Consider the following 21,713-nt stretch of genomic DNA (forward strand, 5'->3'; position numbering starts at 1 on the left):
GCTGCCACACACATCCACAAAGACAAAGTCCAATGAAAAGAAAAAGAAAGTAATCCAAGTCTGAAGGAGCACAACTCCAAAGAGAAAGCAAGTCTTAGTTCCAAATGCACATCTAAGAAACTAATGTGCTCTCTTTATATTTCTTCCATGTTGTGAACTGGATTCCCCTTCTCCATTGCAAATCAAAAACTATGAGGTAGCCTTTATCCAATCCACTCGGGCAGTAGGCAGGAGTTCATTTCACTCTGTCACATGACCTCATAATATCCAGCCATATACGAAGAAACAGGCGGGGGTAAAACACAGTCTTGATACCTCCGTAAAAATACTACTTAGGGCGCCCTACTATCTCTAACATACAAGGAGGCGACACGAAGGAAAAATCAGCATCTCAATACGTGAAGCGACACTGCCCCAAAATGTTCACTTCCCTGAACTGCAGCGGGGGTCTTCTCCGCGTCTTTCCTCAGTAGCGATCTCGGTATTCCAGCGCGAGCAGCGCTGCACTCCGGCTCCCAGCGCGACTCTCAGCTCGGTTCCAAGAGGTCAAAGGGGCGTGAACAAGCCGTGCAGCGGAAAAGTCTTCCACACGGCAAAGCTCGGTCTCCGCTAACTCCGAGCATTAAACTCTTCACCAGAAATTCTCCTTAAGCCAAATAAGGCTTAACCAGGCACAGAGCAGATCGGCTCTCAGGTGACAAGCACCGGATGCAGAGAGAGGAAGAAAGATATAGGTAGCAAGAAGAATGACCACCAACACAAACAACAGACTACACACCAGGCACTCTGGGAGATGCAGTTCTTCCAACATGGGCCTGAATCATGACACTTCCACATCATAGACAGTTCCTCCTCCTTATCCCTGGAGATGTTGGCTAACATGTGTTATTGACTCGGAATACTATGATAATTCGTTAAAATTTGAATCCTGGGCGGGTGGTGGGGTGGGATGGCAGTTGATTGTCCATGGCCATGTAGTATATGCGGAATCCTCTCAGAATTCAGTAAAATGCTTATGAGGTGGGTTTGGGGATCCGGGGTCATTCGTTCCCCAATTTACTTCTTTTAGTAGTAGTCTTTGGGCGACAGGCACTCTTCCAGTTAGCAATTGGCAGTTTTAAGTCCAGTGGGCAGGGCAGCGGGGAGGGGATGATTGTTGGGGGGTTCGTCTGAGTTTGGCTCAATTTGTTTTGTTTTTCATTGACAAAAATACAACGGACACAGCGGTAGACTGATATACTTTCGATATTGCAATGCATACACAGTGGGAGTTAAAATATTGAGCTGGAATGTCAATGGGCTTGGGGATAAAATTAGGCATATTATTGTCCTCCAATATGTCAGAAAGCACGTCCCTGACGTGGTACTCCTCCAAGAGACACATCTTATGGGTCACTCTTGTAAGGCAATGAATAGGGGTGGATACAAACTGATTGCACATGCGGGGTTCACGACGGGATCTAGGGGAGTGGGAATCATGGTGAGGAACTCCTTCCCCCTTAGTATTGACTCTACTTGGACAGATGATAGGTGTCCCTATGTAAGCATTACGGGGTCTTGGGAGGGCCGCATCATCATGTTGTTGTCAGTGTATGAATCCCCAAGCCTCCAGACCACCATGTATCAGGATCTCCGATCCACTCTTCTTTCCCTGCCACTGGGATTGTTGGTGCTGGGGGGGAATTTCAACTCCGTGGGCTCGGGTGAGCTGGACCTCAGTCCCCCCCGCGAACTGGGTCCGGCCGCTCATTGGCTCTCTGATTTCCTTGAGGCTGTGTGGCTGGTGAATAGCTGGCGTGCTTGTAATCCTGATAAAAAACAATATACCTTCCATTCTGGGGCCCACAGTAGCTTCTCACGATGACTATGTTTTGAAGCCTAGCTCCCACATCTCACATATCCAGGAGATCCAACACTTAGCTAGGGGTATATCCGACCACGCACCACTATGGTTTCATATGCTATTGGACTACACGCGGGTGGGCAGGGTGGCTCAGATCAACCCCTTGTTCCTTCGCGATCCCAAAATTCGTAAGGGGCTACTGACTAACATGGACGATTATTTTAGTGACAATGAGAGCACAATGGACTCCGCTCAAATGCTCTGGGAGGCCTTTAAAACGGTGATTAGGGGGGAGGCTTTGTCCCTGATTTCAGGACACAAGAAGGAACAGCAAAAAGAGATATCTGACATGGAAGACGAAATCTATATATTAGAGAGGGAGTTGGAGGAGCATATTACCCCTGAGACACTCCATCTGCTCCGCCTTAAACAAGACGCCTACAAAGATTTGGTCACAGAGGTGGCCCACATGCAGGGGAGAGAAAAACTTGGAAGAATCTATGATCTAGGTGACAAGGCCGGGAAACTAATAGCCTGGCTCGAAAAACGGGAGTGGGCTAGTAGACTGGTCCCTCTACTCCATGATGCTCAAGGTACCAGTATCATTCTCCCCCAGGAAATCGCTAATCAATTTGCCAACCACTTCAAGGCAGTGTATGCATCGACCCACCACCATACCGAGGATGACTCCGCAACACTGTTGAGGGAAATCGCCCTGCCCGCTCTGTCCCCGTCAGATAGGGTTTTGATGGACAGCCCCCTGTCCACGGATGAAATTGCACAAACTATTAGATTGCTCCGCTCGGGAAAGGCCTCTGGACCCAATAGGATCCCGATAGGATTATACAAGCTAAACTCTCTCTGTTTGAGGAGAGCAGGGACCAGGGAGAATTGCCATTAGACCAGCGTCTAGCTTATATTGTAGTAATACATAAAGAGGGCAAATCTTTCTCTGTGGGCATAAAAAGGGCAAACCCTGTGAGGGCAAACAGTGTGAAGACGTGGCCCAGAGCAGGATGCCTTGTGTTAGACCTGGAGAAGGCCTTTGATTGCTTAGAATGGAGCTATCTAGCGGCAGTGCTGTCGAGATATGAGCTGGGCCTGGAACAGATAACAGAGTGTGCTTCATATAGGCCTATCTCCCTCCTTAATGCGGAACCCAAAATTCTGGCGAAAGTCCTGGCCAACCGTTTAGTCAAAATTATCTCGGACCTCGTCCATCCTGATCAGTCGGGTTTTATCTCACACCGTAACACGGCGCTAAACCTGCGCCTTGTTATGTTATGTTATGTTATGTTATGTTATTTATTCTTTTATATAGCGCTCGGCTACTCAAAAAGAGTGTCCCAGCGCTTTATTGGAGAAAGAAAAAAACTGCGACAGACTAACATAACACCAGATAAAAGAATAAAAGAAGTGTCAGACAAAAACTCGTGCACGGAGTTCTCGGCAGAGCGGACAACATTCGCAAACCGGCGGTCTTGGCCTCCTTAGATGCCACTATGGTCTTTGACAGGATCGAGTCGCCCTACCTGTTTGCAGTACTACAGAGGTTTGGATTCGGCCACAAGTTTATTCGATGGGTGCCTCTGTTGTATGCCCCACCACTAGCGTGGGTAGTAGTCAACAACAAAAAGTCGGATACGTTTGTACCCATCAGGGATGCCCACTCTCCCCTCTCCTTTTTGCACTGGCACTCGAGCCGCTGGCTGTCTGGGTTCGACAGGACCTGCTGATTCATGGGATGCAGTGGTCATTGGAGTGGGAGGACCGTGTATCGCTCTGTGCTGATGACGTGCTGCTTTATCTATGTAACCCCCAAAAATCCTTGATTGCCTTAATTGACATATTGGCTAAATATGGTGGATATTCGGGGTTCAAGATTAATTGGAGTAAGTCCCACCTCTACTCTCTTTATGGGGGACTGCCGATTCTCCCCCATTACTGTCCAATACAGGTTACTACCTCAGGGTTTAAATACCTAGGAGTTTTCATCTCCCGGGACCCCACCCTCTGATACAATAATAACCTCCTCCCACCTCTGCTGCAACTAAAACGTGATATAGCGAGTTGGAGAACTCTCCCATTGTCACTACTGGGAAGGGCGGCCCTATTTAAAAATTATGTCACTCCCCCGCTTGCTCTACGCCCTACAAAATTTACTAGATGTCGTCCCGGTGACGTACTTCAAGGAAATTAAATGCCTTCAGAGGGAGCAGCTATGGAATGGTCCACCGCGAATAGCTTTCAGAAAACTCCCTCTAAAGTGGTACGATGGTGGAATCGCTCTCCGAGACATAAAGAAATACTATTGGGCAGCCCACATGGCCGCTATTAATCATTGTCAGTATGGGGCCCCTGGAGACCCGGGTTACCGTATGGACAGGTGGCTCCTTTCGGAAGGGAATTATAACAGATCATTGTAATCGAAATTGGCGCAACCTCCGTTGTAGGGCCCCACTGGACACCCGGTGGCAATCTGGAATACTGCCAACAGATCTATGGGGTGGGAGGGTAAATTATCATTGGCCGCCCCCCTTTGGGACACTGCACGGCTAGGTAACTTATGGACGGCGAAGAGATTTGATAGGTGGGACATAATTGGGATTTCTAATATTCGGGACATGTGGGAAGAGGGCGACATCAAAACATTTGCTACCCTGCAGGCTCATCAGGAAATGGCCGATTCGGAGCATTATCGCTATCTACAGGTGCATCATGTGATACGCTCGGTTTCCCCCCAGGGCTTCTCCCCTCCGAGTCCTCCCCACTAGAAGACAGGATATTAGACGGGCACCTCCCGGAGAGGGCAATCTCATTGATCTGTAACAAATTGATTGACAACATGGATGATCCTCTTACATCACTAATACAAAAGTGGATGGCAGATGGCATCGAGATGGATGATGGGGACTGGCAGGAGGCAGTGTCATCCCCAGAGTAGTGGCTATACCAGCTAGGCTATGTCTGGTACAACTAAAAATTCTCCACAGGATATACATGACGGGGCCTAAACTAGTTCAGAAGGAAAAGGCGTCTACTGGAGACTGCCGTAGACACTGTGGACACATAGGTACCTTCCTACATATTATTTGGGAATGCAAACACATACGGTCCTACTGGAGGGAGATACTTGAAGTCGTAACCACAGTTATGGGAGGGCCCCTTCTGCCGGAGGCACAAAGGTGTTTACTAAATATATGGGAGCCAACTGATCTTAATTCGCACCAGACGCAATGGGCCACTCTAGGGTTTATGGTGGCAAAACGGAATATCGCCCAGGCTTGGGGGCCCCTATCCCACCTACTCAGGCGAAATGAAAGTTAGACATGGACTGGTGCATGTTCGATGAAAAAACAGTGTTTATTGCACAGGGTTGCCCGAGAAAGTGGTCCAAGATATGGGGACCCTGGAACTCATTTAGAGGAGACATCTGTACTCCTCCGACACCGCTTGCTCCAGACGAACAGCTCTCTTCTTGACACGCCTTACTGTGTGTTGTCATGTAACTGTTGTCATACCTTGCTGCGCCCGAATTGAAACTGTATTGTGGTATTATTACAGATTATAAGTCGATGATTGTTAATAAAAAGATTTTAAAAAAACAAAAAAAACCACAAAATTTAATTGAAATAAATGAATAATTCATAAAAAGTAATTTTTAATTTAATATAATCAAATTACTTCCCACCCTATTCCCCTATAAACCTACAACCAGCTAGAGAACTAAAGCGCAAAATTTACTTTAAACCCTTTTCCGCCCGGTAAACTTGTCGACCAGGCGGAAAAGTGGTCTTTCCGTCCGCCGCGGACCCCCCAGCCATTGTAATATGGCAGGGGGTCTTTCCTGCAAGGATGGTGGGCGGATCGCCCCCGCCGGGCCGGCGGTGACTACCGCCGGCCCAGCAGTGTAGTGTAGTTCCTATTTTCCCTATAGGCCCTGTGCATTGGAATAACATAAACAGCAGTGTAGACGTAGAAGTGCGGTCTTCCAGGTCTCTACTGACTATGCTAAACTTAATTGGGTTGGTACCAACTAGCTCAGAGGTCCCTGGAAACTTTCTTGACTGAATAGCAAGTGATCAGCTTCCCTGGCACAGACAAGAAGGGATTCAGTTTTCCAACAACCGCATAAACATGACAACTTTGCTCCTTAGAATAAGAGTCAATCTCTAGAGTCGTGTGAAACAATAGACAGCTTTTTCACTCAGTCAGTTGTGCAGATTACTTTCACCAGTATGCAGAGAATAGAGAGACGGGCGTTTTCAATAAAAGGTATTATTTATTGAACAGTCTTTCTTCTCATGCAAGAGAAATGAATTGCCACAATTGCAAGACTTGTTATTATAAAAAGTGCGTACATTAAAAGGAGGATTGCGAAATAATACTGTAAAAGCATTGATATGGTTTCTTAGCCATACAATGGTTAAAATGAATAAAATATATACATTCATATATACATTTGACTAACGTATTCAACTGGTGTTTCTAACTACGCCTACCCCAGTGTACCTGACCTAAGCCTAATACTTGGGAGAGAGTAAGTAAGTAGCAGTTTTGTTAAGTTGGTTTTGCCAAGGGTGTGCTTCAAGAATTCTCTCTAAGGGTTTAGTCAACACCATACCTCTGGAATAGAATGTTGGAGGGCTGGTATCTCCTTTCAGGACTCGATATTCCAGTCACCCGCAAGGGTAGGCTGGAAATGCCGGAGCTGGATTTTCTCGGCAGGAGAAAAGACAGCGTCTTTCTCAGCGTGTCAAGGAGGAGGAGGGGCAGCGTCCGTGGGTTGCTCGCATCTGCTGGACCCTGCAAGGGACAGCTGTTCTGCTCCTGTATTCACCACACCATCCCATTTGCCTAAGGCAACCTTGGTAATATTTATACCTGAAAGGTGCCTTGTTTGACGTAAGTTTTTGGACATAAGACGTCAATAAAGATGTCACTCGGAACTGGTCGTTCTTACAGTGCTCATTAGAGTTCTATTACTAATAAAAACAAAGCAAGCGGGTCTTTCCCAGGTTGCTGGGGGTTTTTACTTGTTGAAGAACTCGGAGTGTAATCTAGGAATCTAAGATAGTGGCTTCTGCTGTGTCATCTACTAATGAGCTGCAGAGGCGAGGTTCTGAAATATGGCTCTGATAGTTTATGCCAGAGACGAGTTTCTGAAATATGGCTCTGATCGTTTATGCCATTATAGGGGTATGGATGGATTATAGCCGTATAGGGGCATAAAGTCACAATATTGATCAGGGTCCTAGATTAGAACACGACACCCACTCCACGAATTAATGTCCATCAAATTACTAAAAACGAAAGCAATAAGATGCGCGTGTAACATTACCCACCCCAAAATACATATTGCATTTGAAATGGTGTATTTGAAATACATGAAAATATAGGTACTGTACGTCTTTAAGCATAGAAATCATTCAAGAATTATAGCATATGTAAACAGTTGAACGATTTGTGGAAAAAAAAGAATTACACATGAAATATCTCTCTATACAGAAAAGAAGGGCGAGATTATTTCATCACATATAAATGCAATCGCTGTAACATGTACTAGGCTGAGGTGAGGTTATTATGTCTCTAGATGTACTAAAAATAGAAGTTCTGTTCTTTATGAATAGTTCTACTTTAAGCAAAGGTATTTCATGTGAGAAAAAAGGAAAATATTTTGAAAAAAGTTCAATTCAAAAAACATTTTTCTCATGGTGAACGGGGGAATAGAGTTTCAACGCCTTTCAGTAGTTTTTGTTGATCAAAACTGAAGGCCGAATTCAGAGTTCATGCGAACGCTGTGTGTCGGAATGTTTTTCAAAAATCATTGTTCCTGTTTAGGGGAGAACATCATATCAGACAGGCTTTTAAAGAATTGGTCTACAAAATCAGGTGACAGTTCGACCAAGTTCGATAATGCTGTAACTTGGCAGGTGTGAGAATGATTGCTATCATCAATGTCTGGATCAGAAATGCTCACAGAAGGTCGTACATGGGTGATGTTGGTTTTATTTCTCGCTCCACTGTCGCCACCTAGTCGTAGCACAGGAGTCTCAACAAATGCCGTCATCAGGATTGGTAGCCGCTGGGGACAACACAATGCATGAGCCGTTACAGGACTTAGCAAAGTATCGATATCCATTGGTACTGCTGATGGAAGTGCAAGACAGGAGTCTAACACGCATTCTTCTCCGCATAGCATACATCGAAGCACAGGTAAGATGCAGGTCTGCCATATAGGTCTGAATGAAAGAAACCAGGTCATGTTCAGATCTCTCAGCCTGGCCAATCCAAGGACTCAAATTCAAATTCAAATTTATTTTATTATGTTTCGGCTCTCAAAGAGGGCCACATAAATTATACAATAAACAACAACAAGTACACAAGAAATCAAAAAGTTTGAGAAACAAGATTCAATCCACAAGTGGTATACACCGGAAAATTAATCTAACAAGGTCGGACAGACAAGATATCTCCAGTTACATATTAATAAATAGCTAAAAATCCTTTAAAAAAGTTAAAAATATAAGAACAGAACATTTCGTTCGGAGGGCAATAAAGTGCATGAAGAAAGTCCTTTAAAGTGACAATGCTAAGGCGAAGACAAATTACTTTTAGCCATCGATTGCGCAGATTACGGAGCATGGGACAAATCAATAGTACATGCATACAGTCCTGGGGGTTCAGTTTACATAAATTGCACAAAGCAGAAGTGCCATGCCATTTGGATAACAGTAGATTTAGTGGAATTAAATCATAACGTAACAAAAACCAAAATCTACGTATACCATGCGGTAGGTTCCATAGGGCATAGGGTTGTGGCTGCTTCAACCTATAGGAAGACATGAGAGGTTCCACGTTCCTTTTGTCACCGACTAACTTTTTATCAGAGAGGAAACAAAACTCCCACGAAGCCTCCTTGAGAACAAGTTTTAACTGTGAGGGAGAGTGGGAGAACAGAACACTTTCATCAAGTTTAAGTAGCGTTACAGCCCTTCTAAAATTACTTACGAGTTTAGAGAACTCTTTGAAGTTGCCCAGTAATTCACTTTTGAGGAGAGCTCGCAGGGTCCCTACTCCCGCTCTAGCCAAACTGGCCACCCATCTTATTAGGGCACAAAGACCCTGAACCCAGGTACTCCTGAGTCCAAAGTCAAGCCTACAAGCGACAAGTGGGCAAGCATTGTTTAGGGTAGAGAGGGATCTTAGGAGTTTCCCCTCAATCTTATGGCAAAAGTCCCAGTTTTTCACCTCTATTAGTTCAATACCATACAAGATAGTTGCGGGGATTTTTGCTCTAAAAACTTCTAGAAGACTGGAAAAATGCCTTTTCCCCGTTGCCTGGTATAGAGACTTTAAACCATTGCCATGGGCAAGAGCCTTGCGAGAGCAGTGCTCTATGTGGAGCTTCTCACTCATATTAGCCGTAAATATTTTTCCCAAAAAAGTGTAGGAGGTTACGACCTCCAATCTATGCCCCCCGATAGCCCAACCGAAATTTGTGGAACGGCACTTCTTCTTACCAGCTATACACATCACTTTACTTTTGGTAATGTTAATCTTCATGTGATGATCACCAGCGAAAGCATGGAGAGCCTGTAGCCGATTTGCAAGACCGATTGGGGTCAAGTCGAGAATAAGAACGTCATCGGCATACATCAGGCAGGATATTGGAGTCCCTCCCACCATCGGGGCAATCCCCTCACTGGCAGACACGGCGGCAGGGAGGTCAACCGTATATAAGGAGAACAAAAGGGGAGCCAATAAGCAGCCTTGTTTGAGGCCATTCCGAGATGGTATTTTGGCAGAAAGCCCCCTTTCGCCCCCCATTAAGACCCTGCACCAGGTCTCAGTATGTAGAGACCGAACCAGTTCCAACAGGAGGGTAGGGACACCAAGCGTCGCCAATTTTCTCCACAGCGTTCCACGATCTACTTTATCGAACGCTGTGGAGAAATCAATAAAGGCGGCATACACCACTCCTCCTCTCACCTGGACATATTTATCTGTGATCACATGAAGGGCGGTGAGATTATCTAGCATACCATGATCCCTACGGAAACCGGTCTGTTCAAACGGCAAAATATTGCCTTCCTCGACCCAATCAGAGAGGGAACTAAGAAGACATTTCGCAAAAACCTTTCCGATGGAGTCGAGGAGCGCAATCAGGCGGTAATTACTAGGGCTATCCCTTGTACCCTTCTTAAAGATGGGGACCAAAATACTTCCTCTCCAAGATGCAGTTACAGTTTTGGAGAGATGACAAGCCTTAAACAAGGGGTACAAGATTTTACTCCATCTTAAAGGGTCTTGTTTAAGGACCGTCATGGGGAGTTCGTCCGGGCCCATAGCCCCAGAGGGACGCATATTTTTTATGGCCATCTCTATTTCTTTTTCTGAGGGATAGAATTCAATATCTTCAGGTGTAGCATATATGGAGTTATCTATACCTGTAGTCCCGTTCCCTGCGCAGAGCTCACGGATATGAGAGGTCCATACCTCTTCTGGTATAGGAATGGGGGTGGGACTTTGACGCGTACCACACCCCTTCCCAATTATTGCCCAAAAATCTTTAATATTACCATGTACAGCAGATTCCCTCAGATTAATCCAAACTTTGTCCTCCCTTTCCTTTTTAATTTTTTTCTTGAGTCTGCTTCTCTTTCTTTTTAACCTTGCGATTTCTTTCCCACGTTCCAGGACTCTGTCTAAATATTGTTCGCGGACTAGTTTATTTATTTCCCTATTCAGAGTACGCAATATATTAGGGACCACTTCTCCTTTCCTAGGGGGTACAGTTTTTTTTGCGTACAATAAAATCTTTCGCATAAATTCTTCAAAATAAACTAATTCGCTACCGTTCCACTCATTTATTACCATTAGGGTGTCGGCCAAAAGGTCCTGTAACCCATTAATAGCGGCAGGGTTCCAGAAGCACCTTCCAGAAGAGGCATGGAAGGTAGCCTCGTTGCCATTGAGCGACCAAGACACAGTATTCAAAGGGTTTAAAGACATTGTTAAAAACAATATACTATGGTCGCTGAGTGACGTAGGTATAATCTTAAGGTCCTGAATGTAGGGAAACAGACCATAGTCTGCAATAGCATAGTCCAAAATAGACGACCCAAAGGGGGATTTATGAGTATAATTAGCGGGGACGTCGGATGGAAATCTTCCATTTAAAATAAGACCATCGCCAGTCGCTAATTCTTTTAACAAGATCTTCCCTCTTTTGTTTGTCACCAACTTATCAGGAAAAAGCGTCTGGGGAATAAAATGTACCTCTTCCTTAACTTTATTCCTGAAAAGTTTCAGACTAGCGTTCGAAATTTTACAATTCAAATCACCTACAAGCAAGATTACCGGAGAAGATGGGGTGTTTTTAATCTGTTCAATATATCGGAGAACCTGCTGCAGACTAGCATTAAAACACTCCTCAGGGGGTATATTCCCCACAAAAATTACCATAGAATATTTTTTACCATTATGGAACAAATTTTCAAGGGTTATTGTGTGGAAAAGTCTACTAGGATCAATGTAATGGGAGAATCTCCATTGCAGTTTATTTGACAATAAGCAGGCAATCCCCCCCCCTAGCGTGCTCTTTCTTAGAGGGCGCAGCGGGTACTTCCAGGACATAAAAATCTTTTGATGGCGTTAACCTATCAATGCACCATGTTTCCTGAATACACAATACGTCCGCACCCAGAGAAGATAAAAAGGCGAATTTCTCTGGGCTACTGTGGAACCCAGCCGCATTCCAGGAGATTATTTTTAATGAGGTGTTAAAGATGATGAAACAATTTGGGGTTATCCTTTGTTTTTGTTGATAACGCACTGTGGAGCCAATTCCACCGGTTATTGTCGTCTATAAGAGAAGAGTTCTCAGTTAGTGGAAGTGGCTTCACGTGGGAAACTGAGCGTTTTCCCCTAGAGACCCAAATCTTTAGGTCTCTAAGGGGAGAGGCTACCCCGTTTTGCTCATCACCCCCAAACACCTGGTTGCATAAGAGATTTGACTTGCCTGGGTTAAAGATAGGGAGAATGTCAATACCTAAGCGCTGAAAGTTTTCGGCTTGTTCTAGTATCAAATTTACTATAATAGGCGAGTAAAATTTCACCCGTATACTCACTACCCTACTTCCACCCACCAGAGATACAAATTCTATGTCCCTAGATTGAATATGATAGAGACTTTCAATCTCACTAAAACGTTTGAGAAGCCAAGCTCTATTTAACAAAAGGTCAGTATCAAATAAAGGTAAGAAGTCTAACACATGCACATCCACCGGGGCCTTAGTGATATTTAAAGACCGGACAGGAGGCCCGCGATTTTCGGATTCAAATGCTGCAGTAAAGGGGGGGGCCAAAGGGTTAAGAGCCCCAGGTGGATATGAAATTGGTGCTCCTAAAGCGCTCCGTGGAGGAGAGCATGGGAGAGAGCCCCCCGTTTGAGGGATAACTTCCTGAGGCATAAAACTACATTGCTCAAAGTCCAAGGACTCTAGTTATGCGGTCCCGGTAGCGTACTGCTAGGATCATTTCTTCCATCCTTGCCGGAGTCATGTCTGTGTTTTGGCTTGCCATATCGGAGCAGGAGGGTCAAAAATAAAATGCCTGCTACAAGTCCCAAAATTAGGGGTATTCCGACAAAGACTGAATGGACAAAATTAGGAATAATTCCTAGGATTGCTTTGAATGGTATTAACAGTCCCGAAAACATCGTCTTAAATACGCCTGAGATACCTACGGCATCTGACATATTTAGAATTTGGCTAAGCATTTCTGTGAAATGCACGAGGCAATTTGTTGATAAAAGGTCATGTATCTCCGAAGCTGTCCTTGCAACTTGGAGATCATACATCTCTTTTGATGACGTGATGGGCAGTGTTGTCTGTAAAAGCACGGACTTCATTGGATATTGGATATTGGATAGGTATTTATAGAGCGCTAACGTTCGCTCCCAAGGGAGCATCTTGGCGCGGTAAAACCTGGGACCAGATCACCGGGAAGGTGTTGGGGGGCTAGATGGCTACTTTAGTCCAGTCATCGGAGAGATTGAAAATCCACGTTTTAAGGAGCTTCCTAAATGGCTTCTCCTGCGTCTGAAGTCTAAGATGCCTTGGCATGCTGTTCCAGGCTCTAATAGCAAGGGAACTGAGGGGCATATTATCAAGCCTGTGTGCTAAAATTATCGCCGCTTTATCGGCCAAAAACGGCCGATAAAGCGGCGATAATGGGCTTGATAATATGCTCTGTGGAATTCCAATCGAAGCCCATGTTAGATGTCTTTACATCTAACATGTGCATCGATTGGAATTCAATAGAGCATATTATCAAGCCCATTATCGCCGCTTTATCGGCCGTTTTCGGCCGATAAAGCGGCGATAATTTTAGCGCACAGGCTTGATAATATGCCCCTTAGTGTTTTTCCACCCTTAGTCTTCAGGTTGAATTTGGGGGGGGTCATGAGGTTTTCTTGTAAGGATCTGAGAGTGCGACCCGGGGTGTAGTGAGGGAAGCGTCTCAACAGGTAGGCTGGGCCAGATTTGTTGAAGGCTCGGAAGGCTACAATGAGAATTTTGAAGAGTATTCTCTTGTGCAAGGGGAGCCAATGTAAGGATTTGAGGGCAGTGGAAATAGAAGATTTGCGTGGGAGTTTGAGGACAAGCCGTGCAGCAGTGTGCAGGACACTTTGTAGTTTCAGTCGGGTGGATTTTTTGGTCCCTGCCAGGAGGCCATTACAATAGTCCACTCGAGAGAGTATGAGGGCTACCGCAATGGTCTTTCTGGAGTCGAGCGGGAGAAAGTCAAAGAACTTTCGCATGGACTTAATAATTCCGAAGCATTTACCTGCTACGGTTGCGACGTGGGTATCGAAAGAGAGATCGGAATCGAAAATAACTCCGAGGTTTCTGGCCGATGATACTGTCTGAGGTGGGGCAGCAGAGTTGTCAGGCCACCACAGGGCTGGACAGAAAGAAGCATTCTTTCCAATGGGCAAGATCTCGGTTTTATTGGAGTTACAGCGGAGGTGGTTGGCGTCCATCCATTGAAAGACCGCTGTAAGGCAGTGCTTGAGATTAAGTTCGGCCGTGTTTGAATTGTCGTCGAGAGGGATGACAAGCTGAGTATCGTCAGCATAAGACGTGACAGTTATGCCGAACGATTCTATAAGAGTAAGCAGGGGGATGAGATATATATTAAAAAGGAGGGGACTAAGAATGGAGCCCTGGGGAACTCCACAGAAGATCTTTTTCTCTTTCGATTGGAAAGGGCCCAGTGAAACAGTTTGGAACCTGTCACTGAGGAAGGAACTGATTCAGGCAAGGGCCGAGTTAGTTACGCCGATGTCCATAAGCCTGTTTAGCAGAATGGAGTGGGAAATAGTATCGAAGGCCGCCGTGAGGTCAAGAAGGATCAGAATGGCCTTCTTCCTTTGATCTTGGAGACCTTTGATGGTATCGGTCAGCTCGATCAGGGCGGTCTCGGTAGAATGTTTGGACCGGAAACCGGATTGCTGGGGGTGGAGTAGGTTGTGGGCATCAAGAAAGGACTTGAGCTCCTTGTGGACTAATTGTTCTGTTATTTTGCCCAGCGCAGGTAGCAGGGTGATGGGACGAAGGTTGGTTAAATCAGAGGGGGGTTTGTTTGCCTTTTTCATAAGAGGTTTAACCACACCCTTTTTCCAAGTGAGAGGAACAGAGCCAGTTTTGAGGGAGAGGTTGACTATTTCATTAATGATGGGGTTGATTTCATCAATGATGGTGTGGAGGATCTTGGGGGGACAAGGGTCAGAAGGTGCGCCAGATTTGCATGAAAGGATCGCTTCTCTGGTCTGGGTCAGGGTCACCGGGGTAAAGTGTTTGAGACTGTTAGCGGTCGGGCGAGGTTGGTCTCGCTCCATGATTGAGTACACCAGAGGGGGGGGAGGGAGGGGGGAAGTTTTTGTGGATAGAGCTGATTTTTTCCTCAAAGTAGTCAGAGATCTTATCACACAGTTCTTGGGAAGGGGGGATTTCTGGTTGGAGTGCTTTTGGTTTGGTGAAGGATTTTACTATGGAAAAGAGGGTTTGTTGTTTTTTTTCACAACCAATTTTATTGAGCAAAAGAGTATCAAGAATGTGGCATCTTCACACACCAAGATCACCACATCAGTATCAATGCAATGATGACATACATAGCATTCGCGAAGCAAATATCAATGGAGCTCGGCTTTAAAAATGCCCTAACAACCCATCCCAACCCCAACTACACCCCCACCCGTACCCACCATCCCCCCCCCGCCACACATGTACAGAAGCAACACAAAGACGATTCACATAGAGGAAGCAGGTATAGTGCAACCTGGGTTTTGCCATTGGGGCCAGAAAAGTCCCTGCGATCAAATGTCCTCCTCCTGTTCCGCCGGGGGTTCCAAGGACAGGCCACGGTAGTCGGCCCACCGCTTCCAGATCTTGAAGTGTTTGCGTGGGCAGCCCCGCGCCTCAAAGACCGGTTTCTCAAGACCCATAAAGTAGTCCAGCCCAGCCTTCCACGCAGACAGGGGGGGGGCCCTCACAGATTTCCAGGCCCGAGCCAAGTCACGCTTAGCGACCACCAGGCCCAGGAGCAACAGATGACGTTTATATATGTTGCCCCCAACCCCTTCCATGATGTGCAGCAGGCCTAGCCGGTGGGTTCGAGGTAGATCCCAGCCCAGGACCTCAGCCAGGCAATTCCATACGCCCCTCCAGAAGCCAGCCAGGCGACCACACGACCACACCGTATGCAACAGGGAGCCAGGCACTTCCCCACAGCGCAGGCACTCTGATGACGCAATCAAGCCAGCCTTCCACAGTCGTTCACGTGTGTAATAGGCACGATGCAGGTATTTGAATTGTATCAGGCGGAGCCGAACCGCGACAGCGGTGCCGCGCGGGGACTCCAGTGCCTCCCTCCAGTCGTCCTCGTCCAAGGCGCCCACGTCTACCTCCCAGGCTTCCCGAAGGGAGCTGAGAGTAGATGAGCAGTGAGTAACAAGGGACTGATAAATCCTAGAGACCTTCTTGTCTCCCAAGTCTCCCATAAACACTTTCGCCTCAATCGGGCTGAACTCCGGCAGGGAGTCGAGGCCGGCAATGCTTGGGGCGAGGGCATGTCTCAGCTGTAAGTAACGGAAGAACTGGGACTGAGGCATCTGGAACTCCACTCGGAGTTCCTCAAAGGACTTGAGGGTTGCGCCCGACATGACCTGGCCCAGTTGTGTAATTCCAATAGCCTCCCAACCCTCGAACCCGGCCAGGGCCGCCAGGTCTGGGAGCAAACCGTTGTGCCACAGCGGCGTTTCAGCCGTTAATTTGCCCCACCAACCCATGCGGCGCAAAGACTGCCGCCACACTGCAAAGACCACTTTTGTCACCGACGGCAACCCACGGCGTATACGGGCCGAGTAAAGAACGGTGTGGAGCGTACGGTCACCCATGAGATGTCTTTCCAGGGCATAAGCCGGGTCACTCCTGTCCCCGTACCACCATTCATTAAGGACAAGAAGATGTGACGCCTGGTAGTAGGAGAGGAGGTCGGATGTGGCCAAACCACCACAGTAGGTGGACAGAAAGCACGTCCTCAGGGCCACCCTGGCCGCTCCGCCATCCCACAGGAAGCGGCTCAGCACTGAGTTCACCTGGCGGAACCACTCCATGCCAATAGGGTGCGGGAAATGTTGAAGTTGGTACAACAGTCTCGGCAGCGCCACCATCTTAAAGATGGCCGACCTCCCAAAGATTGTAAGTGGCATTCTGGACCATGTTTTAACATCAGCCTGGACCCGTTCCCACACCGGCAAGACACTGCGTGTCCAGGCCACGGCTCGCGAAGTCGAGAGGAAAACACCCAAATATTTCAGGCCGTCCGTCGCCACGCGCAGGTCGGCGGCCCAAGGGTCGGCAACCACTCCGCCACGTAAAACCCACAGGGTCGACTTAGACAGGTTGAGGCGGAGCCCTGAGACTTCGCCAAACCCCCGCATGATCTCCAAAACTCGAGGGCCCGAGCGCCGCAGGTCGGTAAGGAACAGGAGGACGTCGTCTGCGTAAAGTGCAATTCTATCCGTAAGGGTATCGTTCCAGACAAAGCCACGCAGATGGGCATCCAGTCGTATCCGCGACGCCAGGGGCTCCATGGCCAGGGCAAACAGATAGGGGGACAGCGGGCAGCCCTGCCGAGTACCACGGCCGATTTGGAAGCGTCCTGAGACCGCACCGGCTACACGGACCGACGCCGTGACATTGGTATATAGGAGACGGATATAGGACAAGAAAACAGGCCCGAGGTTGAGGCGGGCCAACAAGGTGAACAGATACGCCCAACTCACCGAGTCAAAGGCCCGGTCCATGTCCGCAAGGAGGAGTGCGGCCTGTTCATCCCTAGCACCCATGGCGTCGATCGCTGCCTGCGCCCGCCGGATATTATGTCGGGTGGCCCTGTGCGGCATGAACCCGGCCTGGTCAGGGTGGACCAGGTCGGCGATGTGGGGCAGAAGGCGGTTCGCCAGGGCTTTCGCCAAGATCTTGGCCTCGATATTGAGGAGGGAGATTGGCCTGTAAGAATCGTGGCGGTCCGGCGCCCTGCCAGGCTTCAAAAAGACCACAATCTCAGCATGACGCCAGTCAGGTGGCAGCTCGCCTCTAGACCGCGCTGCCTCTAGGGCATTGCGAAAGTGGGGTCCCAGCTGGACATGAAACTTTTTGTAAAATTCGGCAGGATAACCGCTAGGGCCAGGCGCCTTCCCAGTATTCAATTGGCCAAGGGCCTCCCCAAGCTCCTCGGACGTAAGCGGGGCCTCTAAGGCCGTTCTAGTCTCCTCCGGGACTGCCTGCGGGAGTAGGTCATCCAAGTATGAGGCAATCTCGCCCTCCACCAGTGGGTCACGAGGAGCGTATTGTGCCTCGTAGTAGCGGGCAAAGCTAGCCGCCAGCCGATCTGGGTCGGTCATAACTGAGCCATCCCCCGCCGTAAGGCCGGGTAGCTCCAGGGGCTGGAAAGTCGCCTGGCAAAGCCTATGTAGCATGGTGCAGGACTTATCGCCCCACTGATACACCCTGCTGCGCGTGGCGAGCCACGCCTGCCGGGCCTCCTCGTATAGGACCGAGGAATAAGTCTGCTGGGCCTGCAGGAGCTGTCGCACGACGCCCTCTTCACCCCCGAGTCGACCACGCTGCTCCAGCTCCTCCACGCGGGCCGCGGCAGTCACAATGGCCTCCCGACGCTCCCGCCGAGCGGCCGCACACCAAGCTATATCAATGCCCCGGATCGTGGGCTTCAGCGCCTCCCACACAACAATGGCATCGACCCCCCCCACCAAGTTCTCGCGCCAGAAGTGATCGATTTCTTCTCGTAGGTGCGCCACATACTCCGGCCGCTGCAACTGCCAGGCGGACATACGCCAGCGAAAGGGTTGTCGTTTAGAGGGGAGGGTCAAGGTGGCTAGGACCGGGGAATGATCCGAGAGGCCCCTGTGGAGTATCGTGGCGTCTCTGACACGGCTCAGACAAGCCCCGGGTACAAACAAATAATCGAGCCTCGAGAACGACCCATGCACCGCCGATACATACGTGAAGGCCTGCACTGCGGGATGAAAATGCCGCCACACATCAATCCAGCCCAGACTGCGCACCGTCGCACACAACCGGGTGGGGGCAGCCGCGGGAGGGGGGTCAGACACCACACGCGCTCGCCGCTGGCGGTCCAGGCCCACATCCATGACTTCATTCCAATCACCCCCCACCACAGTCAGGACCTCGGGGATCTCGTCCCACAACGCAAACAGCCGCTCAGACAGTGCCCATTGCAGGGGGGGAGGGGCGTAAACACTTCCAAAGACCACCGGCTCGGAACCCAGTAGGCCCTTAACAAAAACAAACCTGCCCTGAGGGTCGATCCATTGCTTCTCATGAACATAGGCCACCCTACGATGTATCAATATGGCCACCCCCCGTGATCCCCTCGTAAAGCCAGCATGATAGACCTGGTGATAACCGAACCTCTGGAGGCTAAGGGCCTTGGAGCCCAGCATGTGTGTTTCCTGAAGCAGGAGGACATCCACCATCTCCCTCTTCCCCCACCGCAGCACAGCCCCACGCTTGATCTTATCCAGGATACCCCGCACATTCCATGTCACCACCCGCAGGGTCTTCGAAGGAGACACAATCGCAGCATCAGCCATTGTCATTATATAGTCCAAAACCTGGCCCACCCTCCCACCCAGGTGCAACCCGCAAATCGACAAGAATCACAGCCCCCGACATGTGTAGACCCACCCCCCCAGCCCGCAAACTCAGCGCCCCCTTCCCAACCCAGACCCCCCCCAAAAACAAGTGCAACACCAAAACACCCCCCAACACCCCACACCCACCACCCCAATACCTCAGAAAACATTGAAGTACCTGTCGCGGCATGGAGAGACCCGAGCCCAAGATTGAGGACCCAGGGCCCGCCATACCAATGGATCCCCACAACCCCACCATGACACACACTCACCACCCCCCCAACAACACTCACATCCGTGAGGGTCTGAGGCCCATACATGGTACCCTCCGAGCCACACAGCGCCCCCATATCAATAACTGAAGTCTTCACATGGGAACCGGCTGGCACATCAAGGACAAAATGGAACAGTCTCACCAGCCAAAGCAGAGCAAGTCAGTATGCAGCATACAAAGTGCGTGTAGGCCCAACAATGTTCAGCTGCCCGCATCGGAGTGTTCAGAGTCCCTGGCACCACCCGATTGCGATGCACAGGCGGAAGCCGATCTTTTCTTGGAGCGAGACCTCCGATGGCGGCCCTTCTTGGTCTGGCGATCCGTCCGCTCCGGCGACGATCCCTGAGACCTGCCCGGGTCCAGCCCCGGCTGGGCATGGGGCCGGAGTCGCACCGCCTCATCGGTCCAGCGGAACACCTCCTCAGGCGAATCGAAGAAATGGGTCCGAGACTGATATATTACACGCAGGCGAGCCGGATACAGGAGCGAGTATTGGAGCTTGAGGGCCCGAAGCTTAGCCTTAGCGTCCATGAAGGATTGCCGCTGCTGTTGTACCATCTTCGTGTAGTCCGGGAAAATCATGATGGTATGATTCTCGAAGGTGAGGGAGCCCTTGTTCCTCGCCTCCCGCAGGATAACATCCCGGTCATGATAGTTCAGCAGGCGGGCGATAACTGGCCGTGGGCGCTCACCCTCCGGTGGCCGCTGGGTCAGAGCCCTGTGGGCCCTCTCAATCACAAAGCACGTAGACAGTGCCCCTTCGGGGAGCCAGCTCTCCAGCCACCCGGTCAGGAACCGCTCCATGTTGTCCTTCTCGCACCGCTCTGGAAATCCAATGAAGCGGAGGTTGTTGCGCCGCGCGCGCCCTTCTGCATCTTCCACGCGGGCCGCCAGTGTCTTTTGGACGCTCTCCACCTCCGCTAGCCGCTTCTTCAGGCCACTAATGTCCGCCTCAGTCTCCGTGATGCGGGTCTCGACCCCAGCGATCCGCTCCACCGCGTTGCGAAGGTCCTGGCGCAGGAGCGTGACATCCGCCCCAACCGCTCCAATCTTGGCATCGAGCATGTCTCGGGATTGGGTGATGGCCGCTAGGATAGCTGCATTGTCCGGCCCGGGGCCGCCGCTGCCACCGGCCGCCCCGGCGCCACCACTCGGCCCGGTGAATTTATCGATTGGGCCATGTTTAGGCGGGCCACCTCCTCTGTCCCTGGTCATGGCAAGCGCTGGGCAGGGCGGACACCACCTTCGAACCCTCGGGCTCTGTCACAAATCCTGAGCGGGGCGGCCCAGATGAGGCCCCAGGGAGGGATGCGGGCCGGCCGCCGCGATCGGATGTCGCGAAAATCGAGGTCCCGGCGTCACCCCGGCAGAACAGGCCGCACCCACGTTTGTCCCCACAAGCAGCCGTCCAGGGTATAACAGGAGGAATCTGCGGGTCCGCAGTCTGCGGGCAGCCGTATCCAGCGGGCCGAGCCAGGGGAGGCGGATCGGATGTCCCCACCGGCCACTAGTTCAACCCCGGCCGCCTCTGGGCACAAGGAATCCCGTCTCCAGACTGTCGCGGGGCCACGCCTCACCGCCACCGCTCGTTGGTCGTTCAGGGGGTGAGCCGATGGGTAGGAGCTGTTGGCACCGTCCCGATCTCCAGGCGATCGCGGTCGAAGAGATGAGCCAAGGGCGGCATAGCGGATGCCACCCGCACCCGCCAGGTCACAGCTGCCACCAGGCGTCGCGAAACTCGAGGACCCCGGTCTCCGGCCGGTCACCAGGCCGCACTCCGCCGCCGCCTCCCTTCGATCACAGGAAGGGAGGAATTGCAGGATCAGCACACCAAAGTAGACAGGAGACTTCACCAGATCGAAAGCAATCACTGGGCACCAACAGTGGGCTCGGGGGTCAGGATAAATGATCGAATTAAGTCTGGGCCGGCGGGAGCTCTACAAGGCTGCGACCGCCATCTTCGCCCGCCAAGCCACGCCCCCCGGGTTTGTTGTTTTTGAGGCCAAATGGGAGTCTCAGAGTCTCTAGGGCCATTTAGAAACAATGCTTGCATACAGCAAGTGACCATGGACGTTACGCTTACGAGATATGCTTTCCCTGGCATCAAGCCACAACAGCTGTGATCCGTTATTAGAATGTAACTCCCGTTAGAGGGTTGCTTAAAGAAAGGCTCTATCTGCGTTGCAGGTGTGACATGTTGGTGGCATGAAAGGTTGTTTGAAGTTCCTTCACAGGCCCCATTTAAATTAATACCCTGGCACAAAAGTATACCGCTTAGTGAATGTTTGCAATTTTCACCACTAAGAAATACATTTTTGTTGTTGTCACTATAGCACATGTGTGTATAT

Source organism: Lissotriton vulgaris, chromosome 2_2 (genome assembly GCF_964263255.1).
Source record: "Lissotriton vulgaris chromosome 2_2, aLisVul1.2, whole genome shotgun sequence".
In the NCBI taxonomy this organism is placed as follows: domain Eukaryota; kingdom Metazoa; phylum Chordata; class Amphibia; order Caudata; family Salamandridae; genus Lissotriton; species Lissotriton vulgaris.